Source organism: Sturnira hondurensis, unplaced genomic scaffold (genome assembly GCF_014824575.4).
Source record: "Sturnira hondurensis isolate 20B ecotype Veracruz unplaced genomic scaffold, ASM1482457v3 Scaffold0000880, whole genome shotgun sequence".
Lineage (NCBI taxonomy): Eukaryota > Metazoa > Chordata > Mammalia > Chiroptera > Phyllostomidae > Sturnira > Sturnira hondurensis.
In genome coordinates this window covers 15,792,622-15,814,325 of record NW_028073511.1, presented here as the reverse complement: position 1 = coordinate 15,814,325, position 21,704 = coordinate 15,792,622, and the positions used below count along the sequence as shown (strand labels likewise).

Sequence of the window (21,704 nt, the reverse complement as noted above, 5' to 3'; positions counted from 1 at the left end):
TGCTCCCGCTGCGCCCGGGAGCCTGCGGACCCGAGCTCACCCAGCCGCGCGGCTGCGGCACTGCCCGCTCCAGCTCACTTCACTGCAAACTTCGCCTGTGAAGGGCTGGGAGGAGTCCCGTCCAGCTGCCTCCCCGAGCTGCGGAGCCGTTCCTTTCCCCTCGCATTTTCTGCTGATTTCAACTTGACACGTAATGCTTGTCTTTCCCTGGGCAATTCATTTCTCTGACTCCAGTTTTCTAGCGTATACTCACACGTTTCTCATCTTCATACAAGAGCCGGACGGAAGGACTCCGGAAAGGACTGACCTTATTCCTTAAATATTGGCCCCGAAAACAGTATATATGATTGATCTTTAAAAATCAGTAAACCGCGAAGATCCGCGTAATGGGTTGTTACCTACAACACCAGACACCTAAGTTTGAGGCTGTAATAATAACAGTTCACTTAGAACAAAATTGTATTTGGTTTGAATGACCCATAAAGGTTGTCTGAGAAGGTCTAAAAAGCGTTATAATAAGCTCTAACTTACAGGGAAGATAAAGGGCATTTATTTTCAATTTCCGTGTTCCCCCTTCTGCACTGAGCTGTGGATGCGTTCATGCCTCTTCACATAGTTCTGCACTATGATGGCGAGTAGGTACAGAGATGCCTTTTTGGATAAAATGGTTCTCTTTTTCAACATGAACACTTATTTTTAGATACTTAAAAGTGAAAATATTATCACTAAGCATGCGCAACAAACTTAGGTATTGCATAAACAATTTTACTCTTTAACCAACTCGTTTGATGATAAAATTTCCCCACATCGATGGCAATGTAAGTTCTTAATTCAAACTTCTGAGGTCAATATTGGTGGCAAATATGCAGTGCCTAAAGTTCACTGTGAAGTAGATTAATATTTTATATGTTAAACATAAAACAGGTTTCTTGCAGGCAGTAAATTGATACTGTTTTTAAATCGCCCAAATCTCTTATTTAATAAAATAGTATTTTGCATGATTACAGTATACAAAATTTTAAGAATAAAAAGGACTGCTTAAGTATTTAAAATTAAAAATATTACCTCATGTAATAATGCAAGTGAGTTAAAGGAAGCTTCTTTTATCATAACTCTGTGAATGATCATTTTGCCATTCACAAAATCTACAATTAGAGTTAGGGCATTGTTCCAATTGTTGCCTATTTTATACCCTGAACTTAACATCATTCTGATACATTTACAATAACCAGCTGCACAGACATTCTGCAGTTGACTTAATACACATCACAGTTATCTTGCGTTCTTATTCTAACCATATTACAGTCCTTTCAAAGTCATGTTTCAGCAGACTAATATTTCTGTTTGCTGAGGGGTAGCTTTGCTAGTAGTCAGAACCCATTATTATCCTATGCTCATAAGTGAAATCTTAGTATGAAAACAGATGAAGGTTAAGGAAGAGGAGAGAAATCACATGATTAAATTTATGACAAAAATACTTAAATTAACGGAAAGCACACATAAAATCCCCCTAATGAGGTCTGTCTAGACTCTTCAAAGGAATTTCAACATAATATCGAAATCGAGCTACTGACTTCAGTGTGTTCTATCATTTAGATGTTTATTTGGAATATCTAAATTATCAATATGCTTTAATCACACCAGGGTTATCTGTTAAGTCTAGGATGGTTGAAGCTTATCGTGTGCCCTGTTGTATTCCAGCTGCTGAACTCCAGAAGGAGAACTCAGTAAATAATAGTCAGGAAGGAACTTACATACAAAGCGTCGTGTTTTTTACGCTCTGCCGTCACGACTTGAGTCTTCTGCCGCAAACCGAACACAAAACATTTCCGTGGCCAGTGCCGCTCACACCCCACCTCTTCTACCCTGATTTTTCGAATTATACCTGCATCCTATGCGTGAAAGACATACTACTCATCAATTTTAGTTTTGTAGGGAAATACCTGTTTCGATACATTTTAGTCACGTATTTCTTCAGTGAATTTAATAAAATAGTAGATTTCCAGTTGTATGATCTCTAAAGTCGATCTTCCAGGAGACATATTAGGCGTCCAGTTAGGTTCCATTAATTAATCCTTATTCATCATTGTCATTGCATGTTTTCTGCAGCAACCGGTTATTATATTCTCACCAGTGGTGTACCTGATGAGAACACAATTTAGGAACTGTGCCATCTGCGCCGTAGTAAAGCTGCCTTAGTGTTCGCTGCTGGGCGTGCGGGTCACGGGATACTTGTGGAGCTGAGTCACCCTAGAGCAGCTAACAGAAAACTAAAACACTACAGAAAGAGCTCAACATAGCTCTACAATACTGTAGCACAGCTCTGCAGAAACAGATGTCGAGTTAACGCAATTATTTTGGACTCAAATTTTATTGGTGTTCTGTTTATATATTTAAACAATTGCCACGTAATGGCATTTAATAATATAAATTATCAAGCAGTTTGACTTGTGAATTGGATTTTCATTATGATTTTCTAGGTACCAGTCAGCATTTTAAAATTACATTTCACACAGAGATTGTAACTTTTTCTTTAAGCTACATTTTTACATAAAAGCCAGACTGTGGTATTTGCACTGGTCAAAGGACCTTCTCAAGGATTTTGAAACTAAAATTTCCAACTCTAACATACTAGTTTTGTATTCCAACCAAAAATAAAAATACAATAACTACTGTTGTACTTTGTCCTTCTAAAGTTCCTTTAATCCAGTGTCATATGGTGTCTAACAGATGTTAATCAATCAATCACAAGGTCTTATGTCATGGCAGGTGTTATCATCTTCATTTTACAAGAGTCTAGATTGTTCTACTGTGCTTCTGGGCAGAAACTGTGGGAAACATTGCTAAGGGTTACTTGTATTATCACTTTTTAGAAAATGACAATGCAGAATGTTAACACCACGGAAAGAAAATTAATAGCTTTTAACACTATGCCAACTGGAAAAGTATAGTAAGGCCCTTGAATAATTATTTTGGTTTACTCTTAGCTCTGCCCTTTGAGTATCTTTTTCCTCCCTTTTCTTTTTTCATTTTTTTAAAGGAAACAGTATAAAGTAATCAAGTCTTAAAGAAAAGCAGCTGACAAGAAGCTGCATTCTGTTTGACTGAACTAAATTCATTCCAATTTGCTGTATTTTTATGACTGGCAATGATTATAGATGTCAGGTTTGAAGCTCTAACAGTTATTTCTATATAAACTGACATTTTCAAGTGCCATTATTTTATCATGAATGCTATAGAAACAAAGAAAATGTTGAATTTTTAAAATTCCATTGTTGGTTTTTAAGACTTCAGATTATATAAAGGCACAGCTTTGATAACAGATATTTTCCCAATCACAGATATGGCTGAAGTAGTCACTGAGGAAACATGAAAGAGTTAAGACGTTGAAAATAGAACTTCATAGTACTTGAAACATCATTCTAGTAACTTTCATCTCCTATTCTCCACCCCCACTTTTGTATGCGTATTTTTTCTTCTGTCCTTTTCTTTTTTTTAAAAATAAACTCACATGATATTCTTCTAGGAGCCCAATTTATTACATAATGTGCACATAAATAGACTTACGCATATAGGGCAGGATGGATAAGCCTCATTTTTCTCTTATAGTCTCCTCTCAGGAACCAAATTCAACCCACAGTCCTCCTCTAATTGAATTTGGATGACTCAGGGAGACTATGCATATCCCATTGACTCCTGCCGCCTTGGCTCCACTCCATATCACTGATAACACCCAAGTAATAGAGACAGGGATTGCTCAGCTTTTATAAGATGCTGGTATGCTTTGTCTGGTGTTTAAGTCAATACCACTCTACTTACAAAAGTTGTGTAAGCATGTGCATCAGTCTTTAATATACATTTTCTTAAATGAAATCCTTATTCTGTTGTGTATATTAATATGATCCTTTAAAAGGTCCTAAGATGCGTATCATCTTTTCAGTCCTATACCTGTGAATTTACTGTGCTCTAGCCCTACGTAGATGGGCAGACTTTTCAGAAAGGATTAAAAGAACCTCAAGGAAAGTTCTTGGCTGTATGGAAATGGGGTCAATCTGCTTTAAACTAAGCCAGGACACAACATCATAAGAGAGATGTATTTTTAAAAATAGAAGTTAGAAGAGACATTATATAAGAGTTTATAAGATAAGTCTAATTAGGAAAATTTTTCTTAGAAAAATATCACGGGTAAAATAAAAGCAATAAATACGTCATACAATTTCAGAAGCGTATAGACATTTCTTTACGCCACTAAAATACGTATGTGGTGTATTAACTTGTAGAGTGAGTGAGTACCCCTGTCTGAGTGCATTTTCAGCATGTTTATGGCCTAATCGCAAATGTATCCGTTCAATTTCTAGAAGTAACCACTATAGCAGTGGAGGAGTTTCTACAGGCTGTGCTGAAATGATGACACTGTGTTCCTGTAATACTGGTCCCTCGCTGTGGAAGCAGGGCCACCACCTTGGTGTCTTGTAACAGATGAGTTGGTCCTGGACACCAGGCAGCACTTCCGGTACACACCCAGTTCCACAGGAAAGAAGTGGAGAGTGAGAATTACATGAAATATTAGAAAGCACAAAAAATAAAAATGTAGTATCATAATTTTTTCATTATTTCACTAAAATGAATTAAAAAACTATGTAAAAATACCTAAAAAGCTGTATTTTTAAAACTCTCCTATATTCTCAGCACAGAGATATTTAAGTACCTACAGGGTGTGGGAAAAGTAGGTTTACAGTTGTGAGTACTCGAAACACAGAGTTTATTCTTGTATTTTTGTTCATTAGAGTATGATTTTTCATATGAACAAACTGTAAACCTACTTTTGCCACACCCTGTAATCCTCAAGCATAGATCAGCAAAGGCCTCTTACTGTTTGTTGTTGTTTTTGTTTTTTACATAGAGATATACTATCCTGTGCGTACTTCCCACTTTGCTAATTCTCATAATATCTCTCCTTTATATTTTAGATTTTAAATGTTTTGCTTATTACATTAATCTCAATGTTTCAAATACTCAATGGGAAGGTTTTTTTTTTTTTTAAGATTTTATTTACTTTCAGAGAGAGGAGAAAGGAGGGAGAAACAGAGGGAAAGAAACAGCAATGTGCGTGAGAAGCGTTGATGGGTTGCCTGTCACACGGCCCCTACTGGGGACCTGGCCAGAAACCCATTCATGTGCCCTCATTGGGAATCAAACCGGTGACCCTTCAGTTCACAGGCGGGTCCACTGAGCCACACCAGCCAGGGCTCAATGGTAAGTTTTTGATAGTATGCATAAATAAATATACTAACAATGCAATTGTGTTTATCTTCATATTGTTGCAGAATTTTTACTGAATTTATTATTGTAAGCTTAACAATATACTAAAGTTAACGCCTTTGTGAGTTAAGTAACAATGAAAGTGATTCTGTGTTTCTCAAACTTTAATTAGGATACAAATTATCCAGATACCTTAACAAATTAAGGTGCAGGTTCTGATATATTAGTTCTAAACTGGGAGCTGAAGTCCTTCATTTCTACCAAGTTCCCAGGGGATCCCAATGCTATTTTCTAGGGGCCACATTTTAGATAGCAAGGACTTCAGAGGCATCTTAGGTACAAAGTGCCCCGGTACCCAGGACAATGAGCAAAAAGAGAACTGGAGAAAGGATGGTACATGCTTTTTAGCATGTATGGATTAATTGTTACTAATCATTCTTTTGATGCAAATACGGCTCATAGGCTCAAGGAATTTACGTATTACTCGTATATTAACTTGATTTAGTATTTTTGCTTCCTCACAGAGATTAAATATCTTGAACTAAAGTTTGGTTTTACTTTGGATTGGATGTGAGGAAAAACACCCTTTGGGGTGGGCAGTTCTGAATGGAGCAGAACAGGGGGTACTAGGGTCACTTGCTAAGTGGTGTGAGGGGACCAGGGTAGTGATGAGCACAGAAGCTGTCAACCAGGTGACAGAATGCGTGCCTTCACACCTATGAGTCCTCTCCAAAGCTCACAAAGGTCCCTTTGTTTTGGAAAATGTTTCTCCCTAAATTCCATCCACATGGTAAGCAAAGTCCTCACACAGTGAGGACTTCCCCACTTGGCCAGAAATTAATGCATCTATCCATTCTGCCAACATCTGATTATATTTATGAAGATACTAAATTCAAGATGGACCAATGAACCCTTTCATCAAAGAACCTAGGTGGGTAATCAAGATCCTTCAAGATCAATCTAATTGTTTTATGAACACAAAGTGACGTGTACTCAGGAATAATTAAACGTAGTGGTTTTTTCATTATGTAAAACTGAGAAACAGAAAAGTAGAGGGAGAGAGAAAAAGAAAATGAAGGTGATGCAAGGAAGGAATCAGAGATGGAGAACCCCTAATGGCAGTTAGTTATCTGGTCCCAGGTCATGGTTGGTGTCCAGTTATACTCCTGCCAGTGTTTCTTAAGAGCTAATCTAGAAGCCTTTACAATAGCTACTACTTGCAAGCAAGAGCCCTAACAAATATAAGAGCTAGTCAGAGAAATCGGATATTTTTGCTTGACCCTATTTATTCCTGAGTAGTTAATGCATGGAAAGGCTAAAATATAAACTGTAATAGCATGACTAGCATTTTGTCATTGTGGGGAAGAATAAGAAGAGTGAAAATAATCAAACTTTTGTATCAGTGCTTTTCAGCACAGGGTAATTTTGCCTCTTAGGGGACACTTGGCAAAGTCGGGAGACATTCTGATTGTCACAATTGGAACATGGGTGAAGAGGCGGTTGTCACTGCTGGCATGTGGCGAGGTGAGGCCAGGGATGATGCTAAATATGGTACAATGTACACAGCAGCCCCCCGCCCTGCTCTCCTGTCCCCAGCACTCACACACACAAATTATCTGGCCCAAAGTGGCCATGGTGTCAAAGTTGAGAAACCCTGCTTTAGACAGATAGCACTTGTACTTAATATATTATGATTTGTTGAAGAAAATTCGTATACAATAAAGTTTCTAAATAGCCAAATAAAAGTTAAGATAGCATTAAAGTTTATTTGATGACCTATAGGAAAACAAACAAAATATGTTACAAATTATGCCCTTGAAATCTGCAGAAATTACTTTCTCTTCCAAGCATTTGTGACAAATGTTCTATTTTTATAGCAGGCACAGCAAATACATAAACTAACCACTGGGCCTAATTGTGGTCATTCCAGTCTGTCTCTATTTTCAGAAATTGTACGATTCTTCAATGCATATATGAAGCATTTTTATTAGCTTAATGTATTACATATTAGATTGATATATTAATGTTAACATATGTTAACACATTCCTTATAAAATTGATTTTATGTATCTTTATTAATTCATAATCATTAAAAAGGCTACCCTACCAATAAGTCATCTGACAAAATATGATTTTCTGAGACTGTTATATATGTTGTGACTTATTTGGAGTGTTCATCAAGTTAAAAATAAAATTAAAATTATTTGAAATAGAAGATAAAAACTACCCTTGGTTATAAGTCAATATTGATTTATAACTTCATTTAAATCTATGATTGATTATATATACAAACTTGAACAAAACTAGTAACGTAATTCATCTGGTTAGTTGCTGAGATATTTTTCATCATTGTCTTAGTAACTTACTTTATTTTTTACAAAGGATATAAATAACATATGTTTCAAAGTTTTTGAGTAAACCTAATGGTTTCTGAAAATTCACAAATGAAATTGTAATAATCTAATAAATATTAGCAAAAACCTTTTAATTTAGATTTAATATTTATTCACAGAAAAATGCTGAAGAAATATTGAATACTAAAAATAAATTTTTAACTACATTGCTTAACTCATTTGAAAATTGTTTTAAGAGTATTGCTAAAATAATTTCTAACTGTGGTAAATACTGCCATCTAGAGAACTTTTCTGGCACTACACACCACAACTAAAATACCTGAAAATGTTATACGTATGGGTTTATGTTATGATTTTATTTTATAAATTTCATAATGGGAACAACAAGTTTTCTCTATATTACATAAAATAAAAATTTGTTAAATTGAGCTAATAAGAAATATTTTGTGATTTTCAAGTGCTAATACATCACCAAAGTAGTTGTTAGAATGAAATAATTTTAAGCATGTTTTCAAGATGTTTTCTCACAGTTGTCATAAGCATTTACTAAACTAATCTTTGCATTTAATGTAATATCAGAATTATAATCAGATTCTTGTAGAAGGTATATAAGAATTAGCTAGAAAAACCTGTAATGAAATATTGCTTTGTGAGGCACACACTTTACAATTTTTTTTGAAAACCAACAAAATTACCTGTACTATTCCCCTTTCTCTATTTCTTTTTTTCTTTCTTTCCTCTTTTATGCTAGTTTTAAAATGAATATTTTTCAGTCCTGTTTCATTAACTTATTCCATGTGCTAATTTGTAAATTCTACTTTTGGAGGATCCCTTTATTAATCAGTGGTGTCTGAGATTGTGTAAACTCAGGACTTAAAAAAAAAGAAGGTAAAATAAGAGGTAGCTTTCTCTGTTTTCTATTTAAATAGGAATACAAGCACCTTAACACTTAAGGAAGTTCCCATTGTAAAAATTGATGAATAGGAATGAAGAAAATCATGTGTGTCCTGTAACAGTTTTTCCACATAACAATAGTATCTATTTTTAAGGTAAGTGACTATTCAATATTTTCATTTATAGTTAAAATATGCAAATGTTGCTTATTGAAGTTTATTTTGTATACACTCCTAATTATAACTTGATTATCAATAAAATTTGTTAAACTCTATTTAATGTCACTTGTAACCAATATTATGCACAGTTGCAATTTTTTGATATGAGTAGGATTCTACTTTAGTATCTTCTTTATGTTAGATCTGCACTTAAACTGCTAGATTGTTAATTTAATTCTATTACTAGGAAGACAAAGGAGTATAATTTCAAGTCAAGTAAAAAAGATAATGCAGCATTAAAACCTGATTCTGCAGAGTTGCCAAAAAGCTGCAGAGAAGTACAGCTGAAGGGGGAATCTGTTAGTGAGGAAAGCAGCAATTTTTCCTTTCATAATTTGATGTTTTAATTACAACAAAAATTCATGTTAGAATCAATACAACTTTATTTGATTATTATTTTACATTTGCATGAGCAAAAACTATAGGGTTAATAATACTAGTGGGATGCTGACTAGTGCAATTACCACCATTTTGCATCTGGTGTTTCAGTTGTAAACAAGTACTGATGAGAAAGGAACGAATTGAATCAGTATTAATGTACGTAGGTATAATTATTTTCTAGAGGAAGCTTCTGACAGTTTTATACAGGGGTGGACATAAATAGGTTTACAATTGCACTACTAATAACCAATGCAAGAATAAATAATAATACAAGAATAAACAGTTTGGGGGTATATCACAACTGTAAACCTACTTGTGCCCACCCCTGAGTTATTTGATATTATACATTTATATATTGTATTTTTATCAATGTAAGAAATACATATGGAGGAAAATAGTTTACAACAGAGGAACAGACAATATGAAAGTTATGGCCATCCCTTTTGCATTTAAAACTTTGGAGCACTTGCCTTTTTAATAAGAAAAGGTTGTTTTTTTTCTTTCTTGACAGGAAGTAGGATTTATTGGTAGATGTAAGGTGGGACAGCGCCCAAACTTTCATGAGTGTTGGGGCTGCTGTTCGTGTAGGGGACATGATTAGGGATGTATCTGACCCCAGAACCATTCTGGGATGAGCTGATTTTCAGCCAAATTTAAACTCATACTCATTAAATTCAGTAAAGCCCCACTTCTTGGGGGTGAATCTTCTGGCGCCAGGGAACTTGAACTTGGCTCTGGGTGTAGCCTCAGTCACATGCTCCCTGTTCTGCCACTTGGTGCCTACAATGTGATGACTTGGCCAATGTGGCCCCAGGCCACTGTGCCCTGGGGCTCTCCAAAGACACCCAACACACCTGCCTGGAGCCTGTCAGCCTCTGCACCCAACAACATCTTGTTGACGCGGAGGTCGTGGAAGGGGTGGAGCCGCATCAGATGTGAAAGCTCTCTTTGCTACAGCTTTTCACTTTTCAGCTTTTGTACTTGTTGGTGCAAATACAGGAAGCCTCCAGGGCTTCGGAGGAGAGCTGCTCACATTCACCTGACATCACGTGGCCACAGAGTGGGAACTGACCACTTTCGCCTTCTTCCATCCCAGGTCTAAGATGCGGAGACCTAAGTCTCTGAAGAAGCGAGACTCTGAGTGAGGCTGGTAATAATACCAGGCAGGACGGCGGCCCACAGCTAGACCGGGTTGTTAAGCGGTACGTCAAAGGGAAAGAATATAAGAAAAGTTTTATGTATAAAAGAATAGTACAATCCTCTACCTAGATTCAGTAATCTTTAATATTTTCCAATTTTCTTGGATCTTTTTCTCACATTTATGTTCAACCATTTGAAAGTAAGTTATAGACCTGTCATTGTGAAATCATTCACTATGCGTCTCCTAAGAATAAAGACAATCTCCTACATAACCACAATGTCATTATCATGCTTAAGTAGTAATAATTCCATAACATTGCATAATGTCTATTTTATATTCAAATTTCTCTACTCATTCCCAGAAAGATGTTTATAACCATTTGCGTTTTTTTTCCCTCGTCTAAACTCGATCCAATCTAATTTATGTTCACATTGCCTTTCCTGTTGTATCTCTTCACTCTCCTCATTTAAAGCAGTTCCTTCGTTTTTTTTTTCCCCTTGACATCTTACTTCTGATTAGTTTAGGGCAGTTATAGGATAGACTATTCCAGAATCTGGATTTGCTTGATTGTTTTCTCTTCAGTCATTACCATGACTCTCTGTGACCTGTATTTTTGTACACTAGGGTCTAAAAGCAAAATGTAGTAATGTGGGCCACAGATGCAATTTTAAATATTCAAATAGCCTCTTTTAAAACATAAGAAAATACAATGAATTTATTCTAATGAGATCTTTTCTTAATCCCAATATATCCAAAGCACATCCTTTCATCCTGTAATCAATACAAAAAGTGTTAATACATTTTATTTGCTTGATTTAAAGTATTGTTTCTATGAAATCAAATCTGGTATGCAGACTTATAGCACATATTAATGTAGATTAGCCACAATCCGTGCTGAATAGTCACATGTGCCTGGTGTCTAACATTGTGTAGCACAAGATAGAGTCTTTTTTAAAAGATTACATTTATTTATTTTTAGGAGGGAAGGGAGGGAGAAAGAAGAGAGAAACATCAACGCGTGGTTGCCTCTCACATGCCCCATACTGGGGACTTGGCCTGCGACCCAGGCATGTGCCCTGACAGGGGAATCAAACCAGTGACCTTCTGGTTCTCAGGCCTGCACTCACTCCACGGAGTCACACCAGCCAGCGCTAGAGTCTTGAATAAAGCTAAACAGTCTGGGCAATGACATTTCACAGGTGAGGTGTGGTTTTCATAGCCAATTTTACCAGGAGACCCACGATGTCAGATTATTTCACTGTTCATGGCGTCCCTCGTGGTCATTTTATGCAGGCAATAACTAGAATCCTTTTCCTTTTAGAGAACTTTTCCTCCTTTCAATTAGTAAATGATCTGTGGGAAGCTATATTGGTTCTATTCAAATTTCCAATGACTTGATAAAATGGCACCAAATAATTCTAATAGCCATTGGTGATCTTAGACCTGGGTAGATAATTACGTCATGTACTGCAAAATAAGGGTTTTCTAATACTGTTATCTAATACTGTTAACAGTATTTTCTAATACTGTTTCTAACAGTCACTTTTCTTCTTTTATTACCTGTCAGTTTTTAGTGGAGAAGAGCTTCCCTTCCTCCTCCTTTCTTTCGTTTACTATTATTTTTTAAAAATTCGTAATCATCCTTTTACATTCTAATGCTCCTTCACAGTCTCCGATGAGAGTTCCTTTTTAGAGTACCCTGCGCTTGTTTCTTGAACATAGATTTTTGTCAAATTCTTCTGAGTGTATTGATTTGGTTTAATTTTGAATCTACACTGTGGAGCTAGCTGGGGCCCAGGATGGAAGCAGCCAGGATCCAGGATTCAGGCCTTAGAGGGGTCCCAAACTCTGATCAGGTGTATCCAATAGGAAATGAAACTGAAGGCCTGGCCAGGTAGCTCAGTTGGTTAGAGCATGGTCCCGTTACACCAAAGTCGTGGGTTCAATTCCTGGTAAGGGCACATACAAGCATCAACCAATGAGTGCATAAATAAGTGGAGCACCAAATTGCCCCCACTCTTCTCTCTCATATCAATAAATACAAGTTAAAAAAATAAATGAACCTGAAATAGGAAGACTGGGATTTCAGGGTTCTCTCACATGTTGGCTAGCAAAAACTAAAGTCACATACGGTCCTTCCTATTCCTAAACTTGGGAGTCTGGATTCTTCTAGGTTCAACCCTAATCTCCCTGTATCCTAACCTATAGCTTTCTTCTCTTTCTTGTGGCTGTTGCCCCCATTTCTTCCATTGGGAGATAGGTTTTTGAAGGGAATTAAAACAACACCACAATTCTATCTGGAAAAATAAATATACACACATATAGACACACTGCCTGAAAATATTAGGTTTAGAAATAGATCCTGGAAAGGAGTCGGTTTACATCCATGTAATACAGCATCACCTGTGCTGTTTGCACACAGAACAGTCTCCAGTCATCCGACTATTTCTTCCTTAAGAGGATAAACTTAGCAAACATCTTATTTGCTCTGTCACTTTGTATGGTTAAGAGTAAACATGTCATCTCTCACCACTCCGTGATGACTTCTTGCTCAATTTCCCCAGCTATCTTGCACACCAGTCCCCCAGGGTAAGAGTGATACACCTGTTATTTAAAAGAGGAAAATCTCCTCAGACACAATATCTGAGCATGAAGTTTTCTTTGTTTTACTGCTCAGCATAAATTGAGCACCATTTAAAAGAACGAAGTCACTTTGTAATTGAACAGATGAATTCGATGCTAGGTAAGTTTCTATGTTTGCAAAGCCACTTGAGACAGAGAATCTCTGTTCGGCCATTTTAGTCGCTAGGGCTTTCGTGCAGCATTGGAAAGACTACATATAATCACTGCTAATATAATCACTGCTATTTGGGAAAACAAATGCAACAAAACAGAGCTATAAAAACAAGGCAAAGCAAAAAAACTAAACGGAAAGATCTCCCAAGGCTGTGAAGTGCCAGTGAGGACTCTGGGTTCTCCTGAAGGACTGGCATGGTTCCTTCTTACCTCAGCCCTGCCTGCCACAGGCACCCACCAGTCCTAGATGAGTAATATTACCTGAAGCCGACTGGGAGCCTGGTACACCCACAGCTGGGGCCTGCGACCAGCCTGGGAATTCATCAGCAGTCCACAATGGCAGGGGGAGGTCCGAGTATTACCCTCCTGGAGCCCCTCCCCGCCTCCCCTAGTGTTTCCACTTCTGCGCCCCCAGTCCTGTGGTCCTTCTGGTTTGCCCCTCGGTTTCCCTCAGGTCCCAACACCTGTGCAGGGTCCCAGCCTGCTTGGCAGGTATCCTGAAACACCTGCTTTCTGACCTGGTGGAGTCTCTACTCCTCCTGGTTTGGAATCAGCCTTAAATTGTGGAGCAGCAGAGGAGACAAATACTGTCATTGGCCTGATTCTGAGCCTCATTATGGTGCAAGGAGTCCAACCCCCAACTGCAGACCTGCGGGTCCCCTGTCCTGTGTGTTTCGATTCAGGTGTGAATTCATCTGTTTGACTTGCATGATAATAGTTGTAGTGCTTGCCTTCATCCTCGTTGTCCACGCCCACTTCCGCTCTTTCTGGGAACATTCCTACAACAAGGTTAAACTTTGGGGACTGCAAAGATCAGCCTCTGTTCAAAAATGTTTAGTTTTAAATTTGTTGTTAAATTTACTGATATTGTTCAATTTAAAAAATATATTTTATTTATTTATCTTTTAGAGAGGAAGGGAAGGAGAGGAGAGAAGTATCAATGTATGGTTGCCTCTTATGAGTCCCCTGCTGGGAACTGGCCTGCAACCCAGGCATGTGCCCTGACTGGGAATCGAACTGCGATCGTGAGGTTCGCAGGCCCGAGCCCAATCCACTGAGCTACACCAGCCAGGCCCAGTTATTGTTAAATTATTAATTACAGTTTACATTATTACTATTTTGTGTTATTTCAGGTGTATAGCATGGCAGTTAGTCAGTCACATACTTTGTCACAAAGTGCTACTCCTACTATTTCCAGCGCCCGTCTGACACTATACGTAGTTAGCACGACAGTATTGACTACACTTCCTATGCTGTGCGTTACAGCACTGGGACTATTTCAAAACTACCAGTGTGTATTGCTTAATTCCCTCACCTGTTCCACCCAGCCCTCCAGCCCCCTTCCCTCTGGCAGCTTTTACTTGCTGTCTTCTGGCCCCGCCGCAGGTCTGCACACCCTCGCCGCCCCCCATTCTTCTTCCTCCTTCCTTCTTCTCTCCCTCCTTTCATAAATATTGAAAAGAAAACACAAACTATTGGGGCTACAAACTAGTGGTTTTCAAATGAATCTGAGGGCATTCTCCTCTGGCTTTTAACTTTATTGCACCAATACTTTTCAGAGTGTTTGCTCTTCAATTCAGTTATTTTTCTTTAATTCTATCACTTAAAAAAGTTAATTTTCTGTCCTTCAAACCAATAAACTGAAAAGAGCACAGTGAATTAGAGACAGGTTACTCCCAGTCTGAGGAGCTGGTATCAGCCTCTATTGTTGGTTTGCTGAGGTTTCAGCACCAAATCAAGACATACGTGACATGGCCACACAGTAGCCAGCAGGTCCATGTGCATTCCTCAGTAGCACACAGTGCCACATGTGTTCCTCTTGCAACATAGAATTATGCACTTAATATTGTACAACTCAGCTTCCTACAGTGAGACAAACACACGCACTGATCAGGTTTCTAGCGTCCTATTAACCTTTTATGAGGTCTAAATCACCCAGCATGGAAATGGCTTATTTTTCTCTGAAACTCTTTTTAAAAGCTTGGAAAAACAATCTAAGAAATTATATATGCTTGAAAATAGAGGTACATTTTATTTAAAATGTGCTTTATTACCAAGACTTTGTATTTTATGAGATTCAGAGATGTATTGCCAATTATCAAATAATTTCTTCTTGCCCTGGCTGGTGTGGCTTTAGCGGACTGAGCACTGGCCTGAACCAAAAAGTCACCAGTCGATTCCCGCCAGGGCACATGCCTGGGTTGGGGTCCAGGTCCCCAGTTGGGGGTGTGCGAGAGGCAACCACACATTGATGTTTCTCTGACACTGATGTTTCTTTCCCTCTCTTTCTCCTTCCCCTTCCTCTGTCTCTAAAAATAAATAAATAAATTCTTTTAAAAAAATCTTAAAAAGGAAAGACTTTACAGTAAAAAATATTCTTTAAAAATGGATTACCTACACTGAGTATTTAATTACACATGTTTTTCTATTTTTCAATTTTAATTTTGTTGATTTTGTTTCAATAGTATTTTTATTTCTTTTACCTTTTAAAATGTTTTCAGTGTAACTTATACTCGCAGTTTGCAATTCTGATAGTCTGTTAGTAAAAGCTGCATTGTCTTCATTTGCTATTTTGTATCTTAGTTTATATAACTTACTGAAATTCAAACCTCTAATATAATTCTTTCAGTGGTCTAGAAATAGTATTTTTCCACATAACTTAAGCAAGTACGTCATACCATTTTAATGAGTCCAGGTTAGTAACATGATTGTTTAATTTAATATAGTACAAAACAAAGTGTTACCTGTTCTCATTAGTGAGTAAATTCCACGTTTAATTTACTGTTACCTTTAATACAAGACTTCCTCGGAGATACTGTGCGCTTAGCTCCAGACCACTGCAACGAAGTCAATATTGATAAAGTGAGTCCTAAAGATTGTTTGGTTTCCCAGTGCGTATAAACATTATGTTTACCCGAAACCGTAGTCTGTGAAATGTGCAATAAAATTTTATCTAAAAAATCAATGTCCATACCTTAATTAAAAATATTAAAACGTTATATCAGCACTGAGGCTGTGTGTTTGTTTTATCATTTGTGCATTTGCTGGAGCAGCACTTCCAATCCCCTTCAAGAATTTCCCTTTGCATTCTTAACTTGTTGGACCAGCACAGTGGACGTAGCTTTCTGCCTGCCTTGGCGCCCCACATGCCTTCCTCACTACGCTTAATAACTTCCAGCTTTTGATTTGAACTGGGCGACTTGTCATACTTGCACTTGAACACTTAGAGGCCGTGTAGGTTATCAATTGGGACAAATGTCAGTACTTCTGAGTCTCAGGGAGTAGGGAGGCCAGAGGAAAGGGAGACAGGGAGAGATAAGAACGAAGCGCTGTTTGGTAGAGCAGTCAGAACACACCTAGTGTTTACAAACAGTAACAATTACAGTAGTAACAGCAAAGATGACGAATCACAGGTCACCATAACAAATATAATGGTGAAAAATTTAAAATATTATGAGAATACCAAAAGGTGACACAGACATGAGGTGAGTAAATACTGTTGGAAAAAATGGTGCCGATAGACTTGCTTGACGCAGCGTAACCACAAACCTTCAAAGTGAGTTCCAGAAGCTGGATTTGAGAGCTAAGACCTCAAAATCTGTGGTCTAGAATATACACCTGAAAGGACATTAAGATGACCAATAGACACAGGTAAAGATGCTCAACATCATTGATCATTACAGAATGCAGATTAAAACCACAATTATCACCTCACACCTGTCAGAATGGCCGTCATCAATAAATCAACAAACCGCAAATGCTGGCAAGGATTGGAGAGAATGGAACACTTGAGGACTGTTGGTGGGAATGTAGGTTGTTATAGCTACTGTTGAAAGCAGTATGGAGTTACCTCAAAAATAATTTTAAAAAAAGAACTGCCTTACAATTTCACTTCTGGAGACATATCTGAAAAAATATCCAAAATATTAATTTGAAAAAAATGCATTCACCCCTATGTTCATGGAGCATTATTTACAATAGCCAAGTTACAGAAGCAGCCCAAGAGCCTACCAATAGACGAATGGATAAAAATGTGGTAATACATAGATACAATGGAAGATCAGTAATAAAAAAGAATGGAATCTTACTGTTTGTGACAACATGAATGGTCCTAGAGGGCATTATGCTAAATGAAATACAGCAGACAGAGAAATACAAATATCATATTATTTTACTTATATGTGGAATCTGAAAAACAAAATTGAAAAAAAAACAGAAACAGAACCATAGATGTAGAGAACAAATTGATGGTTGTCAAGGGAGAGGTGTGTTAGGGAACTGGGTGAGAAAGGTAAAAGGATTAAGTACAAATTGGAAGTTACAAAATAATAACAGGAATGCAAAGTACAGCAAAGGGAATATACTCAATAATATTGTGATAACTATGCATGATACTAGATGGGAACTTGAATTATCATGGGGCTTACTGTGTAAATTATATCATTGTCTAATCACTATGCTGTACCCCTGAAACTACTATAAAATATTGAATGTCAACCATAATTAAAAATAAAATTAAAAGTGTATGCCAGCTGTGAGTGATCAGTCATGCCAGCACCAGGGAGTAAAGTTTCTTTCACTATGTGAGTGGATACAGCTCGCTTCCACGTGGCCAAGGACTGCGGTGGTTTGTCTTCCTGGTCTTTGTCCAGTAATGATTTTTCTTTCGTGTTAGCCTACTCACCCTGAAAGTATAGCGGACTTGATGCCTTTGAATCTACATCTCAGTTTCTCTGAACTACCTTCTCTGGACAATCTCCTCTTTTGACAATGCAGAAGGTTTATAAACCATTGTCTCCCTAGAGGGACAGAAGTGATGTGAAGGGTACAAGGCCCCAAACATATGTCTCTGTGCCCTTACAGTGATGGCACGATTCACCCAACACTTGCAGTTGAGCAAATTCATTCTGTTTGATTCAGTCTTCGTCTCCTAACACCCGCTGTTCTGTGAGGGATGGAGACATAATGGGAGGACAGATAGAATTCTGTTTGTCAATAAAAAGTATCTCTGCATTTTCTCATTTAGGAATGTATTTTTAGGTGTTTACTGAATCAGTTCAAAGTTCAATTCTCTATCAGAGCTGATTCTTTCCCATCCTAAGGTTGTGATTTGCCCCCACCCCCCGCCCCACTGCAAGGCCATTTTACCTTTCCTCATTTCCTTAGCTCCTTCGTGCCGTGGAGCTCTCAGCACAGAAATCTCTTCACCCAGAAAGCCTCCCGCTTTCTCCGAGTAAGATCCTCACTCTCCATGTACCACTATCCCCACCAGTTTCTTTAGTCATGCGCTCTTCTAGTTCTGGCATCTTCTATTTCATTAAATGTCGTCTATGCATATTAACCAATGCATATTATTCATTTCTTTTTAACTCAATAAATCAATTTCTCAGAGGTGAAGAGAATGTGCAGCATTTTCTTTTTTTCTTTTTGAATGATCTCTATCACCCGGCTCAGTCCAGGAAATCTAATGGGTACCTAGTCATTACGTTCTTGACAAGTAATTTTGTAAATAATATAAACACTCCCAAATATTCCCATAACAAGCTTGAATACTTACTCATACTTACTCATGTTAGAAAATAGGACAAAGGATTAAGAGCTGGTCATGCCTATATATTATTTTTCTGACCTCTGCCATTCTTAAGAGTTTCGCCCATTTCCAACCTCCCCTCAAAAACCTGAATAATTACTCGCTGCCCTTATTAAAATATTTCTTTCCATGACTCTCTGGAAAAGGATAACATAACAAGGTTCTACCATGATAAGAGGGTTGACAGAACTGGAGATCTCAAAGTAGCAGGGCTCACTTTCCCATTTTCAACTTGAAATGAAGTCTATTTTCCTATTTTCAACTCAAGTAATCTCTCCCAAGCAAATCATTGGAAAGATCAAGACACACTTTCAGAAAACCTGTTAAAATGTAGTTGCAGTTGTCCCGATTCCTAGCAAAAATTACCGAGTCAGTATTGGTTTATTTGAAAGTATACTCGAATCAAAGTGATAGGACTTACATGGGTTGAAAGTAGTTAATTCAAAGTCACCTTTTATATTTCAAAAAAGCTGCTTTTGGTAGTCATATTTTGATCTCCATTATCTCACTAAAATTTTTAAATGAACATGATAAATTTTTATTTTCTTTATGCTGTACCCCTTACTATAAGGGTTATGGGGTCAGGGACAAGTACAACTTAGAGCTCGATAGTGTTATGAATGGCAGGGGAGGGGTGGGGAGGGCAGGGATGGAGAGCTGGGGGCACGTGCTGTGTCGCTGCCCAGACCACAGCTCTGATACCTGAGTCCTGATTTTTTTATTTATCTTTATTTATCTTTAGAGGGGAAGGGAAGGAGATAGGGAGAGAAATATCAATGTATGGTTGCCTCTTGTGAGTCCCCTGCTGGGAACTGGCCTGCAACCCAGTCATGTGCCCTGACTGGGAATTGAACCGTGATCCTCTGGTTCACAGGCCCGCACTCAATCCACTGAGCTACACCAGCCAGGGCTCCTGAGTCCTGATTTTTTAAGTGTAAAAGTAATTCTAATATTCCTAGAAGTTGAGAGAAAACTTCTGTATGAAAAAGTAAGAATAGTCACTAATATTTATGTTTTTAAAATAACATACATATCAGTTGATAATATGTTAGCATATAAAACTTGGTAATTTCAGGTATCTAAACTTCACTTGCCTTAGGCTTTCTTCAAATGTGAAACATTTCAGTTCAAAAGAATGTATTTTTGGAAATGATTCATCATTATCCTAAAAAAAATAAAGAAGATACTTTTTATATTTTTAAAGGCGAAAATTCCAAACAACCTTCTCCTTGAATAATTTTTTAAAGAAATGATTTTTAGTGCCTTTGACAAATAGTCACAGGCAGACAGCCTTATTTTCCTGCCTTTTTTAAAGATGCAAATGTTAGAATGCTTAACTTTCTAGGATTCTGTCCATCACTATAATGAGGGCATCACATGCATCTTTTCTAGACTGCAAAACCCCAAATTACATCCTGTGTCTTATTTGCTGATAGAGCCTGATCTCCACTCTCTGGAGAAAATGGTGAATTTCAGAATCAGAATGAAACAGAAACATTGGAAGAAAGCAAAGAACAGATATAAACTTGCATTACAATGGGTATTAATTGCTCCAGGACACTGAAAGTGGAAGAACTGCAATGTTTCTTCATTTTTGACAAACACATCAAATCCAGTTCAGAATGCCCATTTGCAAAGGTCAGCACAAAGCTCAGTGACATGCGTGGCTGTATACACTACACACAGCATGTTATATCTCGATTTGCAGCTGCAATTATCCAACAAAATTGGAGGTAGTATGTAGGCTGGAGTGGGAAGATGCCTCTGGTAAACCATTGTTGTGGACATTTTTTATTGATTTTTTCATGCTTACCTGAAGATTTGTTTATTGATTTTAGAGATACAGGAAGGGGGAGAGAGAGAAACATGGATGTGAGATAGAAACACCCATTGGTTGTTTTCCCTATATGCACCCTGACCCGGAAATCAAACCACAACCCAGGCATGTGCCCTGACTCAAAATGAAATCTGCAACCTTTCACTGTGCAAGACATTGCTCCTACCAACTGAACCACCCAGACAGGGCTGGTCTGGATATTCTTGAGTTGCCATGTAAAATATATATCTTACAGCTATGTTCCTCATAGTTGAGGTAAAAACATTTTAAAGCCAGGATTTTAAGGAAATAGTGGAGACTACTAAATAAGCAATTATCAAGAATTTGGAGAAAAAAATGTCAGGGTAAAATAATAAAAACACGGTACCATATAATTAATAAATACTTTAAGAACACCTATTAATTTTATTCCTGAGAGGGGCTCCTGGGATAGCTATGAATTATGGCCCAGTTAGTCTCCTTTGCATACTTATTTCCACTTAGTAGAACACAATAAAAATAGTATTAGAGGAGTTTTATGGAATGGTATACATATTTAGAGAAAGATAGCAAAACTTCTATAAATGAAGATCACCTTAGGAATTGAAGGGGTTTTTTGTGTGTATTAAGTTTTTACTTCTTAGAAATGAAAAATTAGACTAACAACACTCAAAAAATATTGGAAACATTAAACATATTGTTTAAAAAATAATGAATTATGCCCTGGCTGGTGTAGCTCAGTGGATTGAGTGCAGGCCTGTGAACCACGCGATCGTGGTTCGATTCCAGTCAAGGCACGTGCCTGGGTTGCAGGCCAGTTCCCAGCAGGGGACTCACAAGAGGCAACCATACATTGATATTTCTCTCCTTCTCCTCTAAAGATAAATAAATAAAAAATCTTAAAAAAAATAAAGAATTATGAGAAACATGGAAACAATAGATTATGGATACAAACTGAGTTAGAGTCGGTGAATATAGATTATAAACAGAAGAAAAGCTGTGGATGGAAGGATTCCTGAAAATTGCTTATGGGAACATAATCACTAACTATTGTATTTTGAAACAGTTTCTGAGATACCATCTTACCCCCCGTCAGAGTGGCCATCATCATCAAATCAACAAGCAAGTGCTGGTGAGGATATAGAGAAAGGGAACCCTTTTGCACTGTTGGTGAGAATGCAGACTGGTGTAGCCACTGTGGAAAGCTGTAGGGAAATATGTCAAAAAATCAAAAATGAATCTGCCTTTTGAC

The 21,704-nt window shown here is 37.6% G+C and overlaps 1 pseudogene; it reads right to left on the bottom strand.

Annotated features, from left to right (window-relative positions):
• Positions 1 to 9,630: 9,630 nt before the first annotated feature.
• On the bottom strand, positions 9,631 to 18,352 carry LOC118994123 (60S ribosomal protein L10-like; annotated as a pseudogene).
• Positions 18,353 to 21,704: the final 3,352 nt, after the last annotated feature.